Below are 7343 nucleotides of genomic sequence, written 5' to 3'. Positions count from 1 at the left end.
TGCTGGTTTTTGTGATTGTTATTCAAGTCAAGACATCATGTTTGCGATGTCATTGGTACTCTTTAAGAATGAAAGCTAAACAACAATGATAACAGTAAGCTCTTTGCCAATACATGATGGATTGAAAAAGATTCAGAAAAATTTCAGTAAAGATCACACTATGCTTATTATTTGTTAAGGGAATAAAATATTTGGTTTCATAGAATAGGAGTTCTTAATGTTTTATTTTGTTTTTTGTGTCACGGTTCCCTTTTGGTAGTCTGGTGAAACCTATAGACCTCTTCTCAGAATAATCTTTTTAAATACGTATTTTTTTTAAAAAGGTTACAAAGGAAAGTAGGTATAATTAAATACATTTAGCAATTTTTTTTAAAAGCAAAGTTTATAGATCCCAGGTTAAGAATCCCTGCCATGGAGGGAAAGCACTGCCTTAAAAGTTGTCCTCCAACAAGATGCCTCTTACAATTGTGTTGTCTGTAGACTACTAGATTCCTTGGAGGCTGCATAAAAATGGATGATTCTGTTTGATGACCCTCTGATTATTAATCTCAGGCAAGGAATAAAGTAAGGAGATGCACACCTGCCAAAAGTGTTCACCATTATCATGGAGGATGTCAAGCTTAGAGTCTAAATGGAAGAGGAATTCCCCACAAATGAAGCCCTCTAGATGTTTCTCCCTGTGAATGAAATCATATTGATTGCACCAATCTCTGAAATATTGTAGAACCTCTTAAATGAATTTCAAAATCATTTAAAAGAGTTTGTCCTAATGATCCTCAAAGAAAAAAACCAAGCAACTATGATATTGTTAGATGTATAACCCATAGAGTCGATCTAGCAGCACCTATGTTTTGGAAAGATACTGGGTGGGCAATGAACTGGACCCAAAATTTAACAGGAGATCAGGCTGAATGGCCTTGGGGAACTTGTGTGATGCTTTTAATGACCTCAAGCTCCTCTCTGAATCAAAAACTTTAAAAGTTTTGATCTGTTTGCTTATTCATTCATCTATTTGTTAGTTAGCTTGTTTGTTATATTGTAATATAGTTACAAAAGGTCCATGTTATAGATGATGTTCTTTCAGTGACGTCAGATGTTTGTAAGTCATAGAACATTACAATCTCCAAGAAATGAAATTGGAGGGTCACCTGAAGGGCAAAGGAGAGGCCCTTGGTGGATTCTGAGTAGGCTGCAACACATTACTAACCAAGAGAAGTGGCATAAATATAGGAAAAGGAGATGGACTGGACCTGTGGTGTGAGTGAGTGATAACTACTCACCAGCCCCCCTAGCTCCACCGCCATCAGTGCAGTGTCAGGAAAATTCATGGCAAAGCCCCAGCCTGTTGAGTATTCTCCCTATGAAGGACATATGGGAGGATAAGGGTTGCATAGGGTAAGAGGGTATGGATGGGTTGCAACCTGCATCACTGGAGGGATTACTTGCATCATTGAGATTACAAATCCATCTATGTATCAAAGTAAAATGAAGACAATCATACTTGTACTGCCAACCTCACAGTATGGTTGTGAGGGAATTCATTGTTAAGTTTTAAAGTGTTATAGAAATGGGAGTCATTGCTGTTACTATTAAAGACATGGACTGATATTTTTTGGTCTCATTATTCAACCTTTTATTTTAATTTGTATGCATAGGCATAAACCTCTATTACTCCTAAAATGGCCTAAACTTGATGCTTAATTAACCTGCTCACAGAGGTTTTTTTCTTATTTAACTCAAAACAAAATGGGAAGATGTATATGAGTATGAACCAACAATTTTACCTGCTAACCCAGTGAGCCTGTTGTGGTCCATTTCACTCCCAACTTAAACAATATTTTCTATCACGTTAATGCATTTACCATAACTTACATTTAGGTTCACTATAGAACAAGTTTGTTAGTGAAAGAATCTCTTTCTCACTAGCAGGTAATTATTAGCCGTTCCACTCCTCAGGTAGGATTCCTATTATTGTGATTCATCCTAGTCGCTAATTACCTGACATTTTTGACATGCCAAATTTATCTAGAGAAGGTAACATTTAGGCTGAAATTCTTCATAGATTTTACATTATTTAAAGTGATTTCACAATATGTGCGTGGTTGTCATACACAATGGTATAAATTTACTTTGAATCACAGAGTGTCAGGTCCAGAACGGATCTAAGAACAAAGAATGTCAGAACTGGAAGGACCTGAGAACATGGAGTGTCAGAGTTGGGGGAGATCTTAGAACAGAGAATGTCAAAGCTGGAAATGAACTTTGTACAGACAATGTCAGAGCTTAGAGACACTTTGGAACCAAGAATGTAATGCTGGACAAGACCTTGAAAGGTAGATTGTAAGAACTGGGAGAGGTATTAAAATGCAGATCATCACAGCTAGAAGGGATATTAAAACACAGAATATAAGAACTGGAAAGGACCTTAGAACCTAGAACGTGAGAGCTGGAAAAACATCCCTTAGAGACTCAACCTCTTGGTTATGAGAGGTGGAATTGTGTGGTGGAAGGAGCTCTAGACTTGGGAGTCAGGAAACTAAAATTAAGATTCTGCCACGTGGGGCAGCTGGGTGGCACAGTGGATAGAACACCAGCCCTGGAGTCAAGAGGACCTGAATTCAAATTTGCTCTCAGACACTTACTAGCTATGTGACCCTGGGCAAGTCACTTAACCCTGATTGCCTCCAAAAAAAAAGAAAGAAAGAAAGAAAGAAAGAGAAAAGAAAAAAAAGAAATCCTGCCTCACATAATTAGGCATCAGACTATGGACTAGTTATTTAATCTCTTGGAGCCTCTGTTTCCTCATCTGTAAAAAGCAACAACAACAGGGATAACAACACTCATACTAGCTACTGCACAGAGCGTCTGGAAAGAAAGCGCTTTGCAAAAGGGCTATATAAATGTAAGTGAATAACAAGGGAGAAACTGATACCCACAAGAAGAAGGAACTTATTCTAGTTAATGTAGTTAATCAGTGGCCAAGCTGGACAGTTTATTTCCTGCCTTTCAGGCCTCTACTCTATACTATCTGTTTCTTAAAGCTTTCTGTTTTTAATTGGCTAAACTCACCAACGCAAATTCTCCAGGGACCATGGTAATAAAAGATTCATAATTCACAAATAAGTACAGAGAACCAATTACTTTCTTCTCATCTTGGGTATATGGGGATTGTCGGTAAAGTACCTTTGGCTATTGTCTAGGCTCCAGAGACTCTCATATTGTTCAGTTGCAATTATAGATTCATAGCTCACTAGTATGAGAAGAGACCTTAGAGATCATCTAGCCTAATTCTTTTTATTTTACTAGGGGAGAAACTGAGGCCCACTGAAGGCAAGAGATTAAGTTCTCACGTTCACAGAGCAAATTATTGGGACCAGAATTAGGGTCTTTTGACTTCTAGTCCCAAGGTTCTTACCATCATACCATGCATTTGCCTTGAAATAATGGGTCCCAGGGTTCTGAGGAAGGAGATAGCCCCTGAAAAAGGAGATGGGCAGGCTTCAAAGACGAATGTAATGATAACTCACTTTTATTTCGTGTTTTAAGGTCAGCAAAACACTTTCCTCACCACAACTCTTTGTTTGTATCTTCAATGATTATCCCCATCTTCTTCTAGATGATGAAACTGAGGTTCTTAGAGATCACCTGGCTCAGTGTGGGGTGAAGCCAAGATGGCGAAGAGAAGCTAAGAAGTTGTCTGAGCTCCTCCCAGTTTCCCACAGAAACAACATTAAATCAAACCTCTAAATGGATTCTGGAGTGACAGAACCCACAAAAAGACAGAGTGAAACAATTTTTCAGCTTAAGACAACTTAGAAGGACTTCAGGAGGGGGCAGCTAGGTGGTGCAGTGGATGGAGCTGAAGTCAGGAGGACCTGAGTTCAAATCAGGCCTCAGACCAAACACTTGACACTTACTAGCTGTGTGACCCTGGGCAAGTCACTTAACCACAATTGCCTAAGGGGGAAAAAAAAGAAATAATGGTGTTTGTCTTCACAAGCAGAGAAAATCCCAGAGAATGGAGGGTATTATGTGGAAAATTTAGAGAGGAAAACCTACTATTCTGTGTTGACACACATCAATTAATTTAAATTCTCATTCTTTGTACAATGGAGAATACTTTATGCAAAATATTCCTACTTCCTAGGGTTGTTGAGTACCTTGAAAACTGCAGAGGTTTCAGCGAATTTAGTTGCTTCTTTGTGCCTTCCCTGCCCTCACATATAATAAGCTCTTAATAATAATACTTTTTTTCCCCCCCGACAGCATTCTCTCTTTCACCTTATTCTAATGAGATCATGGGATTATAGATTTAAAGCCAGAAGGGACCCTAAAAAACATCTAATCTAATCCTTTTATTTTATAAATTAGGCCATTGTGGCCCATGGAAGTTTCCATTTACTCAAAGCCTCAGACCTCTAAATCCAGTGCATGTGCTTTCATGATGCTGACATTTCTTACCTTCATTTTATGGGTAACTTAAAAAAAAAAAGCACCAAACATGAAAATGACTTACCTAATTTAATACAGAGTCTAGTTGGGAAACCCAGGAAACCAGTCTCTTTATATTCAAGCTCCTTTCTCTATTTACCAGACTATATTATTGTCTTGTCTACTTTGATTTAAAAAATTTAATCCCTCTAGAAAACTTCATCAAGGGCTTAATTACTGTCTTTTCTGAGATCCCACTTTAAGATAGATCATTAGAGTTCTCTTTTGAAAGTGTCAAGTAAAATTCTGCTAATTAAAAATTGTCAGAGCTAGAAGGGTTATTAGAATGTAGCATATCAAGGCTAGAAGAGACTTTAGAACATAAAATGTCAGGACTGGAAGGGACCCAAGAACCATGGAATGTCAGAGCTGAAAGGGGCCATAGAATATAAAACAAAGAACTATGAGGGACCTTAGAACATGAAGGCTGGAAGGGGCTTTGCAACATAGCATGTTGGATCTGGATGGGACTTAGAATATAGAATATTAGAGCTGGAAGACACCCTAGAACCCTAAATATCAGCATAAGAAGGACCTTAGAACATAGAATGTCAGAGCTGGAAGGGACCTTAGATTGGATGGGAGACAAGAACATGGATTGTCAGATCTGAAAGGAGCCATAGAGCACAGAAAGATAGGACTGGAAAGGACCTTAGAACACAGAATGTCTAAAACTACGAGGGACATCAGAACATAGAATGTCAGGAATGGAAAGGACAGTAGAATGTGAAATGTCAGAACTGGAAAAGATTCAAGAACATAGAATGTTAATGTTAGAAGGGGCTTTATAACATGGACTGTCAGATGTGAAAGAGGTCTCAGAGACCTTAGAACATAAAATGTTTCAAGCTGAGTGGGACTTTAGAAAATAGGATGTTAAATCTGGAAGATATTAGAAGATATTATGGTAAAGTTGAACAGAGAATGCCAGGGCTGTGAAACACCTTAAAACCTAGAATATTGTAGCTAGAAGGGTTCTTAGGTAGTCCTAAGACTGGGGCTGGAGGGAACTTAGATCAACCCCTTTATTTAACAGAAGAGGAAAATTAGGACTCGGAGAGATGAAGGGACTTGCTGTGGTTACACATGAAGCCAGAAGCAGAGCGGGGCCCAGACCCTAAGTCTCTGCCGTTCAGGGCTCTTTCCATTACTTAGCCTTAAGACTGTACTTCCAAGAGAAAAATCCTGTGAGTCGGATTTTACAGAGCTTAATTATTTAAGGGTTTAAAAATCAGATCTAGTCTCTTCTTGTACACTACAAGGGGAAATTGAGAATTGGGCCATCTTCTCTGTGATGTCAGGAGTTTGTTTTGTTATGTTTTGTTTTAAGCTGCTAGCAAGGAAAGAGAAATCTTCTCACTATCTTGCCCATACCTTGCCTGAATTCTCTGAATCCTTGTTCGGATGGAGTTAGGGAAGAAGCACTCTCCGGTGCTTTCTGTGTCCCCTTCAGCACCGGGAGGGATGCAAGGAGGCTGAGGCTTTGTATCTTTGTAGCGATGGTTCAGCTGCCTCACCCTTTCTCCCTGAGATTGGTCGGCCCTGCTGCTTATTAAATTATGTTTTTAGCTCCATGTATGTGTGTTTTAAGACACCAAGAGGGTCCGGGCTTAATTAAGAGAACCACGGAATCCTCTCCTATTAATTAGCGAGTGACTCACTTGGGCATTGTCCCCCGCCAGCAGGGAGGTTGCTTTACCCCGGAGGAGCCGGTCACACGAGCTGGGATGGAGCTGCTGCAGCCAGAGCTCCGGCTTCCTGATCGCGCTGGATTTGATCAGGCTTGGCTCCTGGACAGAACGTGGGTACCGCAGGCGGGGTGGCCGCCCTTGCGCCCGCCCGGAACCCCGCTTCCCCCACTCACCTCCCGCCCCTGGAGGCTCGCTGGCAGCCAGCCGCCCCAGCCCGGCCCTGGCTTGCTACAGGTTCGAACTCATCCCCACCCACTTCCCCCGGCCGGGCTCCAATGCGCCTGCCTCCTCCGTCCGCTGGCCAAGCCTGGAATTCTGGCTGCAGAGCGGCTTGCGCTGCCCTGCCCTCGCCCTAGAATAAAGTAGCGGCCGCAGACAGCGCCTCCCCTCAATGCACGCGAGCTAGCAAGCGAGCGCAGCAGCAGCGGCAGCCGCCGTCGCAGCAGCAGCCGCAGCCCGGAGGAGCGGCGAGCAGAGCCCAGCCCGCGAGCGCCTCTGCCTCTGCCTCTGCCTCTGCCCCTGCCTCTGCCCGAGCCCAGCCCGTCTGCCCTGCGGAGGAGGAGACCCCCGGCCCGGCGGCAGCAGCAGCAGCCGCAGCCGCAGCCGCAGCCTAAGCCCAGCAGCAGCGCGCCCGGCCGCCCAGCCACGGGTAAACTCCCCTTTCCGCGGCTCGGCAATGCCAGTGCCAAGCACGGGGCGCCTTCTCCTTCTCCTCCTTCTTCTCTGAGACTGCATTGCATTAAACCCTGGCTGCATGCTAAGCGTGGCAGCCTGCTGCATCTGACGCCGGGAGTCCTTGTTGCCTTTCAAACCAAGAAATATCTTTCTATCATTCTTTCCACCCTCTCCTCCTGCCCTCTCTCCTGTTCAGCCCGGTATCCTTGTATGCTACCAGATGAACTTGTCCTCTGGACTCCGGCCACTCTCATGTCTACTCACTGCTAAGGGACTGGATGAATTCTTGGCTTTGCCCTACTGTTCCCCCCACTTCTTTTTGAATTTTCGGATGACAACTACAGGAGCCACTTTTATTCCCCCTGAATCAGAGACAGGAAGGAAGTAAAGTTTGCAGAGCAACCTGCGGAGAGAACTTTCTTCCAGGGGCCAGAAAGCCGTGTGTGTGTGTGTGTGTGTGTGTGTGTGTGTGTGTGTGTGTGTGTG

General features: G+C 42.9%; 1 protein-coding gene across 1 annotated transcript in view; it reads left to right on the top strand.

The window, feature by feature from the left end:
• Nucleotides 1-6767: 6767 nt before the first annotated feature.
• The window catches only part of MGLL (monoglyceride lipase), a 158677-nt gene continuing 158101 nt past the window's right edge, over nt 6768-7343 (top strand). The window contains exon 1 of the mRNA XM_027863740.1: nt 6768-6831. The gene's annotated coding sequence lies outside the window, so the exon portion shown is untranslated. The remainder of the gene's footprint in view (nt 6832-7343) is intronic.

This window comes from Vombatus ursinus, unplaced genomic scaffold, assembly GCF_900497805.2.
Source record: "Vombatus ursinus unplaced genomic scaffold, bare-nosed wombat genome assembly UNPS02014773.1, whole genome shotgun sequence".
Taxonomy (NCBI): Eukaryota; Metazoa; Chordata; class Mammalia; order Diprotodontia; family Vombatidae; genus Vombatus; species Vombatus ursinus.
This window is presented reverse-complemented; position numbering and strand designations above follow the sequence as displayed.